At 43.7% G+C, this 15,061-nt stretch overlaps 1 pseudogene; it reads right to left on the minus strand.

Annotated features, from left to right (window-relative positions):
• Positions 1 to 1,663: 1,663 nt before the first annotated feature.
• The window catches only part of LOC100083302, a 38,116-nt pseudogene continuing 24,718 nt past the window's right edge, over positions 1,664 to 15,061 (minus strand).

Consider the following 15,061-nt stretch of genomic DNA (forward strand, 5'->3'; position numbering starts at 1 on the left):
TCACCATTATGAAACCGAGACATGGTTTCAATTACCAGGAATTATGGCTAAGTATTCATTCATTCATTCAATAGTATTTATTGAGCGCTTACTATGTGCAGAGCACTGTACTAAGCGCTTGGAACGAACAAGTCGGCAACAGATAGAGACGGTCCCTGCCGTTTGACGGGCTCACGGTCTAATCGGGGGAGACGGACAGAGGAGAGCGATGGCGATAAACAGAGTCGAGGGGAAGACCATCTCGTAAAAACAATGGCAACTCAAAGTACTCTCTTCCACTGTGATTTACTTGTATCTGCTCCAGAACTTAGTACAGTTCTCGGCATATAGTAAGCACTTAAATATTAAAAGTGTTATTAATCAGTCGAAGTACTTGAGGAGTGGGGAGACACGGCCAGAAAAGTGAAGTATGGACTTGAGGGGAGAGGCTGGAGGAAGAAGATCAGTGAGGTAGACATAAGGAAATAGGGATGAGAGAGCAAATATTTTGAAGATGCAGGGAAGGAAAGCCCCAAACAATGTCGAAAGGAGGCAGACCAATAATAATAATAATAATAATGGTAGTTGTTAGGCTCTTACTATTGCCAAACACTGGGGTAGATACAAGTAAATCAGGTTGGACATAGTCTCTGTCCCACATGGGGCTCACACTTTTATTCTCCACTTTACAGATGAGGTAACTGAGGCACAAGGAATAATAATAATGATAATGTTGGTATTTGTTAAGCGCTAACTATGTGCCACGCCCTGTTCTAAGTGCTGGGGTAGATACAAGGTAATCAGGTTGTCCTACGTAGGGCCTCACGGTCTTCATGCCCATTTTACAGATGAGGTAACAGGCACAGAGAAGTGAAGTCACTTGTTCAAGGTCACTCAGCTGACAAGCGGCGGAGCCGGGATTAGAACCCATCACCTCTGAATCCCAAGGCCGTGTGGTCTTTCCACTGAGCCACGAAGTGAAGTGACTTGCCCAAGGTCTCACGACAGGCATGTGGCAGAGCCAGCAATAGGACCCAGGACCTTCTGACTCCCAGGCCCATGCTCTAAGCCATGCTGCTTCGTAGGCTAGAAGACAACTGATAGAGACTTACCAGATGGGTGTCTGGCAATCAGGAGAGAGTTGCCCTTCATAAGATGAGCCTTTGTGAGGCTGTCTTTGAAACAAGTAGAAGAACACGCTTATTATTCAGAAATAAATATCGAAGAAAATTCATCCATACTGCACAGAATGATTAAAAAGGGGCTTGCGGCAAATTTGTACTTTCATTATCGGATAGTGGACCTAGTGAAAAATATCCAGACGCTTAAGATTCTTTCACTATTTACCGTGGCTATTTTATTAAAGCTCGTAACCTGGATTCGGTAGATTTAACATTGGAATTTTTATTAATAACTGCGATATTTGTTCAGCACTATGTGCCACGCATTGTACTAAGCACCGGGGTGGATACGAACAATCGGGTTGGACACAGTCCCTGTTCCACGTGGGGCTCACAGTCTCACTCCCCATTTTACAGATAGCTGAGGCCCAGAGAAGTTAAGTGTCTTGCCCACGGTCACACAGTAGAAAAGTGGCACAGCCAGGATTAGAACCCATGACCCGCTGACTCCCAGGCCCGTGTTCTGCTACACCATGATTCTTCCCAGCTGTGTTTTGGCTGTATTAAAATGTAGACTGAGGTGTATCACTTCTAATGTGTTTCCTGTTCAAAACACGAAGTGTGCGGCTCACAACAATAGTAACCAATATCACTGAGCCAGTCGCGGCCAGAACGATTACTGAAAGACCGATGGGCTTCTTTCCCGTGTCAGCAGGGTTGGGGTCCGGTGGAGGGATGAACAAAGCGGCTTGTGCGACACTGGAGATCTCCGATATCTGATTGACTTCATCGAAAGCCCGGACGGCAACGAAGATGCTAGTGCCATTCGCTATGGTGCCGTTTTCTGATCTGAACACAAAGTTCTCCCGGGAGTGGGCATCCTTAGGTTTCAGAGTGGAAGTGTTCACTTGCAAGGCATCACCGAATCTATCTCTTAGCTCGAGCACCTTCTCACTCATTTTTACGATGCATCCTGTAGCTAAAAAGAGAAAAAATATGATATTTTTCTAGGATTTAGTTCCAATAAGCTGAGCAGGTGGCCTATTTCTTGTTTTCTCCCCATCCCCTGTCCCCCACCCCCCATGAAAAAGGCTGCTTTGTGGTTTCAGACCTATTTCTATAGTGTGTTTCCACAGCAAATTTTAAGTCAATCAGTGATATTCATTTAGGACCTACCGTGGCCACTCAATCACTGGTATTTATTGAGTGCTTCCTGTGTGCAGAGCATTATACTAAGGGCTTGGGAGAGTACAATACAACGGAGTCGGTGGACACGTTCCCTGCCCACAACAAGCTGACAGTCTAGAGCTCACAGTGTCCAGAGCACTGTCCTAAGCACTTGGAAGAGTGCAGGAGATTAAGTTCTCCCGAGAATGGGCATCCTTAGGTTTCAGAGTAGAAGTGTTCACTTGCGAGGCATCATCAAATCTATCCCTTAGCTCGAGTACCTTTTCACTCATTTTTATAACGTGCCCTGTCGCTAAAAAGAGAAAAAAAATGATATTGTTCTAATGTTTGGTTCCAATAGGCTCAGCAGGTTAGCTATTTCTTCTTTTCCAACAATCCCTATGAATAAGGCTGGGTTGTGGTTTCAGATCTATTTAGGTAGAGTATTTCCCCAGCAAATTTTCAGTCAGCCAGTGATATTCATTGAGCATCTACTGTGATCAATACATCACTGGTATCTACTGTGATCAATAAATCACTGGTATTTATTGAGCGCTTCCTGTGTGCAAAGAACTATACTAAGTGCTTCAGTGAGTACAATCCAACGGAGTCGCTAGACACGTTCCCTGCCCACAAACAAGCTCAGAGTCTAGAGCTCACAGTGCACAGAGCACTGTCCTAAGCCCTCGGGTGGGTGCAAGAGAGTAACCAAGTAGACACAATCCCTGGTAATTATGGTATTTGCTCAGTGCTTACTCTGTGCCAGGCACTGTCATAAGCGCTGGGATGGATGCAAGCAAATCGGGTTGGTAATGGAAAGTTTGTCTCAGTTTCATATTGTGGAACTGTCTCTGGAGGAAAATATTTCTAGAAAGAATTTTGGTGCTGCGTAGATCTTCACAAGGGAAAGGATTCCATCTGGGTTCATTGTTGGGATCAAAAAAATGTTTCTTTTTCTATATCATTTGCTCACACTTAGGGAAAATGATAAGGAAAAGGCAGGCTGGGAAATTGACCTGCTGACTTCCAATCAGGAGGCTTTTGGTTAGAGAATTCCCCTCCATATTCTCTTACTACAGCTGGGCTAAATTCAAGGATACAAAGGAGAATGCCACAAGACTGTAAAGTGACACAAAGTCATTATGGGCAGAGTGCATGTCTACTAACTCTATTATATTGTACTCTCCAAAGTGCTTAGTACAGTGCTCTGCCCAGAGTAAGCGCTCAGTAAGTACAATGGATCGATTGCTTGTCTCAATTTCTTTTTTTTATGGTATTTGCTAAGGGCTTATTTTGCACCAGGCACTATGCTAATGCTGGGGTAGATACAAGATAATTGGGTTGGACACAGTCCCGCACAATCTTAATCCTCATTTTGCAGATGAGGTAACTGGGGCACAGAGAAGCGAAATGACTTTCCCAGGGTCACGCAGCAGACAATTTGCAGAGCCGGCATTAGAATCCAGGTCCTTAATAATAATAATAATAATAATGTTGGTATTTGTTAAGCTCTTACTATGTGCAGAGCAGTGTTCTAAGCACTGGGGTAGATACAGGGTAATCAGGTCGTCCCACGTGAGGCTCACAGTTAATCCCCATTTTACAGATGAGGTAACTGAGGCACAGAGAAGTTAAGTGACTCGCCCACAGTCACACAGCTGACAAGTGCAGAGCCGGGATTAGAACCCACGACCTCTGACTCCCAAGCCCGGGCTCTTTCCACTGAGCCACGCTGCTTCTAATTCGATAGTATTTAATGAGCACTTACTATGTGCAGAGCACTGTACTGCTTCTCACTCCTTCTCAGTCCTTCTGACTCCCAGGCCCATGCTCTATTCAAATGGCCACCCTGCTTCCCAATTTCCACTTTGAGACATCTCTCCCACCAGTGGTTTTGGGGTTATGGGTTTCTTCTCTGTCAAAATGTTTGTTTTCAGGGGTGCTGACAGGAAGTCAGTTACCTCAGGGCCCTGGCTTGTTGCCTTATTGGTCTGTTTTATACCTTGTATTCGTTCCTTAGTACAGTGCTTTGCATTCAATAAGCACGTAAGAAATACAATTACTCTGACTACTTCTACCCTTGCTAGGAGGCCAGTAGGGTACATTTTGGTAGTGTGATGTTTGGAAATGATACAAATTCAGAACTGGCAGATTGGTTCTCCCGATACATACCGTTTTCACCTTCCTGTTTAACCACCACCCAGTTCTGACTCTTTGGTGAGCACCTCTTATTCCATAAATCCAGAAAACCCCTCAAACCTACCCTGTCCTTCATCATAGTCACCCCCTGGAGCCGTCCAAGACGGATGGATTTCATCTCCTTCGATGTCTGCCACGAGGTCAGTAATTTTACTCGGTGCGAACGCATCTGGTATTGGACCAGAGGGAACGTTTTTGATCTCAAATGATCCTCCCAAGGCTGTTCTGCTGAAGCTCTCCATTTTTGACTGAATATCTTCAGGATTGATTTCAGGTTTTGGTGGGTTCATTTTGACCATGCCCGTCAAAAATAAAAAAGATACACAGTGTAATTCAATGTGCAGTACAGACCTCAGAGAGTCCATTTTCTGCAAAGTGTTTGGGACACGAGTCAAGATGGGGATGTCAAAGGGGCAGAAGGGAAGAAAGTGTCGCACCCCACTAGGTGTTGAATATTTCGTGATGGATTCATGAAGCGGTCTGATCTCATAGACAGGGCACAGGCCTGGGAGTCAAGAGATCTGGATTCCAATTCCAGTTGTATCATTGTCTGTTGTGGGACCAGGTGCAAGTCACTTAATTTCTCTGTGCCAGAGTTTCCTCATCTGTAAAATGGGGATTAAGACTGTGAGCCTCACGTGGGACAACCCGATTGCCCTGTATCTACCCCAGTGCTTAGAACAGTGCTCTGCACATAGTAAGCGCTTAACAAATACCAACATTATTATTTATGCACAAATGACAACTGCTACAGCACTGTTCAAAGAAGCAAGAATTTTTACAGTGAATCAATCAATCAATCATATTTAATGAGTAGTTATTTTGATGCAGGGCACCGTACTAACCAGTTGGGAGAGTGCACTATAACAGAGTTTCTAAACATATTCCCTGCTCACAACAAGCTCAGTCTAGAGAGGGGAGACAGACAGTATATATAAATAATTTACGGAGATATACTCACATGCTTTGGGGCTGAGAGAGGGGTGAATAAAGGGAACCAATCCAAGCGTAAGGACAACACAGAAGAGAGTGAGAGAAGAGGAGATGGGGGCTTAGTGAGGGAAAGCCTCTTGGACGAGATGTCTGTCTGTCAGATAGGAAGGGGGAAGGCATTCAAGGCCAGAGGCAGGATGTGGACAAGAGGTTCATCCCCTTGATTCTATGTTCATCCCCTTGATTCTATCTATTGCTATTGTTCTTGTCTGTCCGTCTCCCCCGATGAGACCGTAAGCCCGTCACAGGGCAGGGACTGTCTCTATCTGTTACCGATTGGTACATTCCAAGCGCTTAGTACAGTGCTCTGCACCTAGTAAGCGCTCATTAAATACTATTGAATGAATGAATGAAAGAGGTTGCTGGTGAGATAAATGAGAAGGAGGTACAGTTTTTAAGTGTGCTTTAGAAGAGCCAAGTGTATGGACTGGGTTGTTGTGGGAGAGCAGTGAGGTAAGGCAGGAGTGGGCAGGGTAAATGAGTGAAGGCACCATTCTAAATGAATCCAGCTGGATCAGAGGCAGGCTTCTTGAAGAAAATATGGAATGTTGAGGTGTGTCAAAATTACCTGCCCCGTTATCAGGAAGTTTCAGAGTAACGCTTTGCCCACTCTGGAGTTCAATAGTAGCAATCACTTTGGCCCCAAGAACAGGCAAAAATCCTTGGCTAACTTCAGCATAAACAACCATCTGACCGGGAAAGGCATCTTTGCCTTTATTCACGTGACGAGTCACGGTCAGCGGAGGCACCGTGGGATCCGATGAGTGGGAGGTCACGGTCAAGGTTAGGATTTATGCAGGTGATTCAGTACTGTAAGTCCAAGTTCCCACCTAAAATTCGAGGAGAAATATTTTACAAATCAACTTCAAGACTGACAAAACGACCGTACTTCCCTCCAATATCCATTTTGAGATTGACTTTCCCTTTCCAAGTTGGAATGAACCCAATATTTTGCCCTTGAATCTCCATTTCCTTTCACTCTAACATTCAAACTCTAGAGAAGAGGAGGATTTTTCTCCTGAGAACTGCTGCTAAGAAACAGTTGGTGCTGTATTTTAAAGAGAGGTTCCTTCAAGTTGCTTATTAAGAGCAAGAAGTTTGTCTATCCCAGACTGAAAATCACCAGCCCTAGAACTAGCACTTCCAGGTTACTTAAGCATTTGGATACTTGCCCCCTGCCCTCTGGAGTGAAGGTATATAAATGTTACAATATTCCATTACTCCCTCCTTGTAATTTATTTTAGCATCTGTCTTCTCCTTTGACTGTAAGCTTCATGAAGGCATAAATCATGTTTACTAATTTTATAATACTCTCCCACTTGCTTAATAATGCTCTGCGCACAGCAACCTCTCAACTAAAATAAATCTGATGGACTAAAACAAATCTGAAAATTGAGGAAATTGAGCTGCGGACCTATATCTCTTTTCTCTTTGCTTTTCTTCTTGTGAAGCTCTATATATTCATCATAACGGAGAACTCTGCATGTGTTTTTTCAGGAAAGTGCCTGTTTTCTCTTAAATTAGAAATATGGAGCGAGGAAGAAGATGATAGGACTGTCTAGGAGAAGGAGAAAGTGCCTTAAGAGAAAGGCAGAGTAAAAGCCTATCTTTTGAGTAGACAAAAACCTGTCTACTTGTTTTGTTTTGTTGTCTGTCTTCCCCCTTATAGACTGGGAGCCCCTTGTTGGGTAGGGATTGTCTCTATATGTTGCCAAATTATACTTTCCAAGTGCTTAGTACAGTGCTCTGCATCCAGTAAGTTCAATAAATACAACTGAATGAATGAATGAATTTTGAGTCAGTTCTAGAGAAGTTTCTTTGTTGTTAAGTTGGCTCCAAAATATACGCTAAGAATTAAAATTTGAGGACCACCTCTTGACCCAATATTTGCCATATTATAGTCGCATGAGATAAAGTACTTTCTCACTGCCTTTCTTCCAACAAGGTCTGTACTTCCTACTGCAGATCACCTCATCCCTGTGGGGCAGGAGAGTTGGGACGGGTGGTGAAGGAGTCAGAGTAGGGGATTACCACCTGGGGCTGGGACACTATGATACAGGTTTCTGACTAAAAATCCCAAAGGGGTAGGTCTTGCGTGGTGGACATGCCCAGAAGAAATCTGGAAAATCGTTGGCCACTGAGGTGGGCACATTGCCCACCACTTGCCAGTCTATGGCACTATGGGGCAGCGACAGCATTATGCTTCAATCACTTTAACCATCAGCGGTATTGCATGTAATATTCTTGGGTGCACTTTTTAAAATGGTAATTGTTAAGTGCTTATGATGTGCTGGGGCAGATACAAGGTAATCAGTTTGGTCACAGTCCTTGTCCCACATTGGGCTCACAGTCGTGATCCCCATTTTCCAGGTGAGACAACTGTGGCACAGTGAAGTGACTTGCTCAAGGTCACACAGCAGACGAGTGGTAGAGCTAGCATTAGAACCCAGGTCCTTCTGACTCCTGGGCCCGTGCTGTATCCACTAGGCCACACTGTTTCACAATGTGCTGCACATCTGCCCACCTATGCTTATTGCACCCACTGCAATTATCCCAGTGGGAATATGATTGGCAGGGCCGAGAGAGCGTGAAGTTGCCGGGAGAAGTGTTACCTCTGTAAGTTCTTGCTTCCGAAGTGGGACTGGACCAAGGCTCATCTGGTTTACCGCGGGAGACATCATGGCGAGGTGTCTACTGGAGAGTTTGCGCTATCTTGTTGCTCTAATTATCAGAGCCCTCACTTAAGATGGTCTTCCTTGGAAATGGTCACTTAACAGTAGTCTGAAATCTTGCTCAGAGCTTAACCCAGTGCTTAGCACATTGCCTGGCACAGAGTAAGTGTTTTAGTTCATTGTGGACTGGGAATGTATCTTTTTATTGTTAGATTGTATTGTTCCAAGTGCTTAGCACAGTGCTCTGCATACTGCAAGGCTTAATAAATCTGATTGAATGAATAAATGCCATCTTTAATTTTATTATGTTGCTACTGGAAACATGGTTTGAAACCACCACTATCCTGAGTGGAGGCCGTTTGAAAGAAACAGGGCCTGCAACGCCGGTCGATTCCAGAGGCTTGTCTTCTAAGTTGAGGCAAGAGTGTTTTGGGGTTCTTTTAATGGTATTTGTTAAGCACTTACTATACACCGAGCAGTGTACAAACCTCTGGAGTGGACACAAGCTAATCAGGTTGGTCACAGTCCAGGTCCCACATGGGGCTCGAAGTATTAATCTCCATTTTACAGATGGGATAACTGAGAAACAGAAAAGTTAAAAGGTGAACTTGCCCAAGTTCAGAGAGTAAACAAATGGTGGATTCAGGATTAGAATCCAGGTCCTCAGACTCCCAGGTCTGTGCTCTTTCACAAATTTCAATCGTCTTTTACATTTCTTGACCTCTTTTCAATGTAGAATCACAACTTTCCCTGATTTCATACTTTTTGTACATTGTGTTTGCCTGCCTGTTATGCTTAATCGGTGGACCCACTGAATGGGAACTGTGCTTCATTCTACTTTTGGTTTGTTGCTTCTCCATTTTTGCCACTCAACATATGAAATAAATAGTCATAATGGTGTGGAAAATTTGATTTCAAATCGTTGAAACTGTTAAGGGAACAAAAAGACAGAATGTTGCATTCACCTCAGTTGCACCTGGCATTTGGAGATGACCCATCCTGGACTTTGCAGCTTTTGAAAAGTTGTAATTTCCTTGTCCTTTGGGGTCCCAGAGAGATATTTTGGGGACCTGAGCTGACCATGTGACCAGGAAGAAGGTATCTTTACCCACTGAGTTATCCACAACCACCGTGCCATTCATCCACCCACTTGTGTCCAGCTTTAAACCTCTGCTTTCAAGCTGTTGAGATTAAAAAAAAAAGTTAGTAGAACAAATAGACAATTTTTTTTCTTTAATTCATGATTAGACACAGGTTCTTGGGTGGGAAACACTAAATTAATCAGAGTTCCTTCAGAAAGCTACGGGGGGGTTGAATTTAGGAGACAGTGGTGGTTGGAAAGGTCATTGTTATGTAAGTCCTCTTTACACTGTGAGATAGAAAGCAGGAGAAAACAGAGAGAATGCTCAGTACCCTTCTAATGCATCTATTGATTTGGTGTCAAATTTTGTTTATTCAAAGAAGAGAGAAGAGTAAAGTAAGATGTTTTGAGATGAGAGTGAGATGCACTACTTGGAGGCAAATGGGTTCAAATGGTTATCTTGGTGGGCTGAAGGAACAAGGAGGAGGGAAAATGGAAATTCTCAATTCAGGAAGAGAGGAGAGGGATGGACGGGTTTTCAAAGGAGTAGGAGGAAGTGATGTCTCTTGGGTGTTTTCCTGGATGGGAATTCCTGGATTGTTCTGTGCCGGCACTGAATGAGATTTCTGAACACCATTGTCCAAGAAGTGCACTCTCAAATCTAGTATTAATTTCCAGTTACAGTGGAAGATAATTGTGATATTGTTAAACTCTTACTGCGTTGCATATACTGTACTAAGCGCTGGGGTGGATACGGGCAAATTGGGTTGGACACCGCCCCTGTCCCGCTTGGGGCTAGCAGTATTAATCCCCATTTTGCACATGAGGTAACTGAGGCAGAGAGAAGTGAAGTGACGTGCCCAAAGCTGCACAGCAGACAGGTGACAGAGCGGGAATTGGAACCCCTGACCTTCTGACTCTATCCACAGTGCTCTAGGATTGAACTCCAGGGAAAATTTCTGATTTCAGGACTGAATCTTCTGTTTAACTTAAAATGATTGCCTAAGGTCTCTAATACTTTAATTCTCTCCAGTGGAAAATCAAGTAATTTATTTGAAACTCAGACCTGGATAGACTGTTAAGAAAAATTTCCACTTCTTGATGAAAGTCCACTAAAGGCATCAATAATGCCATTGTTCTGGGCTTCATCTGAAGGAGATGGGAATTTTCCTCCTAAAATGGAATTATACTGTGGCAGTTACTTTTAAGAAATTAGCTGTTTGGTGCAGCTTTTTATAGTCAATCCAATACTGCATTTTCCTATGTGGGGAAGGGGTTCCTGCCCTGAATCACCAATGCTGGGCCACTCTGTTTCTGTGCACCCCCAAAGAAGGGAATGGCTCAATGTGCATCAATCGTCTTTACTGAGCACTTACTCTGTGCAGAGCACTGTACTAAGTGATTGGGAGAGTCCAAAAAACAATATAAAAGACACATTCCCTGCCCATAATGAGCTTACAGTCTAAAGGAGTTTCCTTTCTTGGCTCTTCTCTGTCATTCAATCCACATATTCAATCCATTACTAAATCTTGACGATCCCACCTTCACAACATCGCTAAAATCCACCCTTTCCTCTCCATCCAAACTGCTGCCATGGTAATACAATCACTGATCCTATCCCATCTGGATTACTGGGTTAGCCTCTTTATTGACCTCCCAGCCTCCTGTCTCTCCCCACTCCAGTCTATACCTTACTCTGTTGCCTGGGTCATCATTTATGCAAAAATGTTCAGGACATGTCACTCCACTACTCAAAAAACTCCAGTGGTTGCCCATCCACCTCCACGTTAAATAAAAAACTCCTCACCATTGGCTTTAAAACACTCAGTCACCTCGTCCCCTTCTCCTTCTCCCTGCTACTCTCCTTCTACAACCCAACCCGCACACTTTGTTCCTCTAATGCTAACCCTCTCACTGTGCCTTGAGCAGGCCTATCTTCTCACCGACTCCTAGCCTATGTCCTGCCTCTGGCAAGGAATGACCTCCCTCCTCAAATCTGTCAGAAAATTTTCCTCTACTCCTTCAAAGCTCGACTGAAGACACATCTCCTCCAAGAGGCCTTCCCGGACTATCCACCCCCACCACCTCCTCTTTTCCCGTTCTCTTCTGCACTGCCCTGACTCGTTCCCTTTTGTTCTTACCCCTTCCCAGCCCCACAGCACTTATGTACATATCTGTCATTTATTTATTTGTATTTATTTATTTGTATTGACGTCTGTTTTCCTCCCTCTAGACCGTAAGCTCCTAGTGGACAGGAAATGTGGGTTTATCATTGTATTATTCTCTCCCGAGCACTTAATACAGTGCTCTGCACATAGTAAATGCTCAATAAATATGATTGAATGAATGAATGAATGACAATGCTTGGGAGAGTACAGTATAACAGAGTTGGTAGACACATTCCCTTCCCACAGTGAGTTTACAGTCTAGATGGGGAGACAAACATTAATATAAATAAATTACAGATAGGCACCTAAGTGCTGTGGGGTGGAGGGAAAGACGAATAAAGGGAGCAAATCCAAGTGGGAGGGCGATGCCGAAGGGAATGGGAGAAGGAGATCTGCCTTCAATAGGACTTTGAAGTTGGGGAGAGGGATTATCTGGGCAAGGAGCCTTACTCTTTGGAGATTGCATTTCAGCTTCCTTGTGGTCCTTGGGTAACAGACCTCTCTGACAGCTGCTATCCTACTGCCTCAAGCACCGCTCCAGCTCGTGGCTGCATCTTTCTTTGGTCGCAGCTAGGATTTGGGAAGGACCGGGGAAAATCTGGCTATATCCCTGACCGTGAAGGAGTGTTTCCAGGAGCCACCCAGATGGAGTGGGGAAAACTGATCCCAAATTTCATCAGGAAGAGCTTATTTTTGAAAGTTCTAACCGCAACTCACACTGCACTATTCTAGAATTGATGTACTTGTGTGTTCTGAAAGTGATTGCAAATAATGCAAGGCGGAATAGCCGAAGGGAATTGGATGCAAATATTTTAGCCAAGGTTCTCCCGGGAGACTCTAGCTCGTAGAGAAGAGAGTGGACTTATCATTCCCATGGTAAATTTTGGGAAGAAAATATCAGTTGGTTCAAGGAGGACTTGAGAGTTAAAGTTAGAAAAATGTCTAGATTCAGATTGGGTTTTTAGAAGGCCAAATTAGCGATGTTAAATGGCATATCATTTACCTTAGAATGGACGGAACCAGGACGACCATCCTGCTTTTTCCAAACACCTTTTGTAGCCATTATTAAAGACATAATTCAGGGCTGGGTGGATCACTGATCTGATTCATTAATAGTCCTTCATTTTCTAGTTACACCTTTCCTCAGTCAATTTTGTCCCCTTTTTACTTAGAGTCACATGCATCAGGAGGGCCATTTAGTAAAAGGAAGCATCAAAGAAGCAAGTAGGCAAAGCAACTATTTCACCATTGAGGTCGGACCAAAATGGGCAAATCTTTGGCTGTTGATGTTTCCCTTACTTTTTTATGGTATTTTCAAAGTATTTACCATGTGCCAAACACTGCACTAATCCCTGGGGTAGATTTAAAATAATCAGGCGCACATGGGATTCCCAGTCTATGTAGGAGGGAGAACAGGTATTGAGTTGCCATTTTGCAAATGAAGGAACTGAGGCACAGGGAAGTTAAGTGACTTGACCAAGATCACACAGTAGACAAGTAGCAGAGATAGGATTAGAACCCAGGTCCTCTGACTCCTAGGCCCATTCTCTTTCCACTAGGCCATGCTGCTTCTCAGTTGGTCTTTAATCTGTGACTAAATCCCCTTTCTAAATCTTCACCCCAACTCCTGCCCCTTTCAACCTCAATCCTCTCCTTTTTCCATCAGCCTTTGTCCTCCATTTCTTCTGGGCCTCCTCAGGTTTAATTCTGTACGGAGCATTGTAGTGTAGTGGAAAAAGCCTGGGCCTGGGTATCAGAAGATCTGGGTCCTAATCCCAGATTTTCCATTTTCCCATTCTGTGACCTTGGGCAAGTCATTTCACTTCTCTGTGCCTCAGTTTCCTCATCTATAAAATAGGGATGAAATACCTGTTATCCTTCCCTTAGATTGTGGGATAGGTTCCAGGTGGGATGGCTACTGTATCTGATCTGATTATCTTGTACTACCCCAGCGCTCAGTAAAGGGATTGGCACATAGTATAGGGCTAAACAAATACCACAGTCATAATTATTATCATTCTATGCGAATCTGAATTTTCATGTTAAATTGCTCAGATCTTGTAGTCTTTGCTTGCCCAGCTGCTCCCCTCAGCTACTCATTTCATGAAAGAATCAACTGCTTCTAGTCTTTAGAACTTTTGGGTTTTGAATTTTTCTTTTCCTCTTTGATTACATCTCTGTGTAGGATGACTTGGGCTGGTTGAATGCCCCCAAATCTTCTGGCCGTGAACAAAATCTTCTCCTTTGGGAACACTGCATTGGACTGAATCCAAATGACCTAGTTGAATCTGTGCATGAATGGACCCTTTTTAGTCACTTGGATTGGAGAGAGCATTGAAAGTCATTTGGCCACTCTATCTGATTTCCAGACAGGGATTTTTTTTTTAATTGTACTCATTTAGTGCTCACTATGTGCTAAGCCCCGAGGTAGGTACATGACAATCAGGTTGGACAGAGTCTATGTCCCAAGTGAGGTTATAGTTTTAATCTCCATTTTACAGATGAGGTACCTGAGGCAAAGGGAAGTTTAATGACTTTTCCAAGGGTACACAGCAGACAAGAGGCAGAGCCTAGATAGAACTAAAGAAGCAGCATGGTGTAGTGGATAGAGCATGGGCCTGGGAGTCAGAAGGTCATGAGTTCTAATTCTGACTCTGCTGCTTTTCTGTTGTGTGGCCCTGGGCAGGTCATTTCACTTCTCTGTGCCTCAATTACCTCATCTTTAAAATGAGGATTAAGACTTTGAGCCCCACGCGGGACAGTGACTGCATCCAGCTCCATTTGCTTGCATCCACCCCAGGGCTTATTACAGTGCCTGACACATAGTAAGGACTTAGCAAATACCACAATTAATATTATTATTTTTAAACCAAGTCCTCTGACTCCCAAGCCTGTGATTTTTCCATTAGGCTACACTGCTTTTGTTTGAGCCCAAGCTGTACACACTCCATTACACAGTATGTAATGTAGTACTGGAAGTGAGTGCTAGAAGTTACCATAGCTAGGTTCACTTTTGGGCCAAAAATATCCATGAGTTTATTTTTTTTTCTTTTTCATGGTATTTGTTAAGTGTTTACTAAAGCAGCATGGCTCAGTGGACAGAGGACAGGCTTAGGAATCAGAGGTCTAATCTCTGCTCCGTCACCTGCCAGCTGTGTGACTTTGGGCAAGTCACTTGACTCCTTGGTGCCTCAGTTACCTCATCTGTAAAATGGGGATTATGACTGTGAGCCTCAAATGGGACAACCTGATTACCCTGTATCTACCCCAGCGCTTAGAACAGTGCTCGGCACATAGTAAGCCCTTAACAAATACCAACATTATCATTCTAAATGCTGGGGTAGATACAAGCTAATCAAATTGGACTTCATCCATGTTCCACATGGAGCTTGCAGTCATATTAAACATTATTATTATCATCCTCATTTTACAGATGAGGTAACTGAGGCACTGAGAAGTGAAGTGAGTTGCCCAAGCTCACACTGTTGTACTGTACTCTCCCAACTGCTCGTACAGTGCTTTTCACACAGTTAGTGTTAATAAACACGATTGAATGAATGAAAGTGGAGGAGCTGGGATTAGAATCCAGGTCTTTCTGACTCCCAGACCTGTGCTTTATCCACTAGACCACATTGCTTCTCAAGACATGCTTTAATTATCTAACTTATCCTAGGCTCTGTG

This window comes from Ornithorhynchus anatinus, chromosome 4 (genome assembly GCF_004115215.2).
Source record: "Ornithorhynchus anatinus isolate Pmale09 chromosome 4, mOrnAna1.pri.v4, whole genome shotgun sequence".
Classification (NCBI taxonomy): domain Eukaryota; kingdom Metazoa; phylum Chordata; class Mammalia; order Monotremata; family Ornithorhynchidae; genus Ornithorhynchus; species Ornithorhynchus anatinus.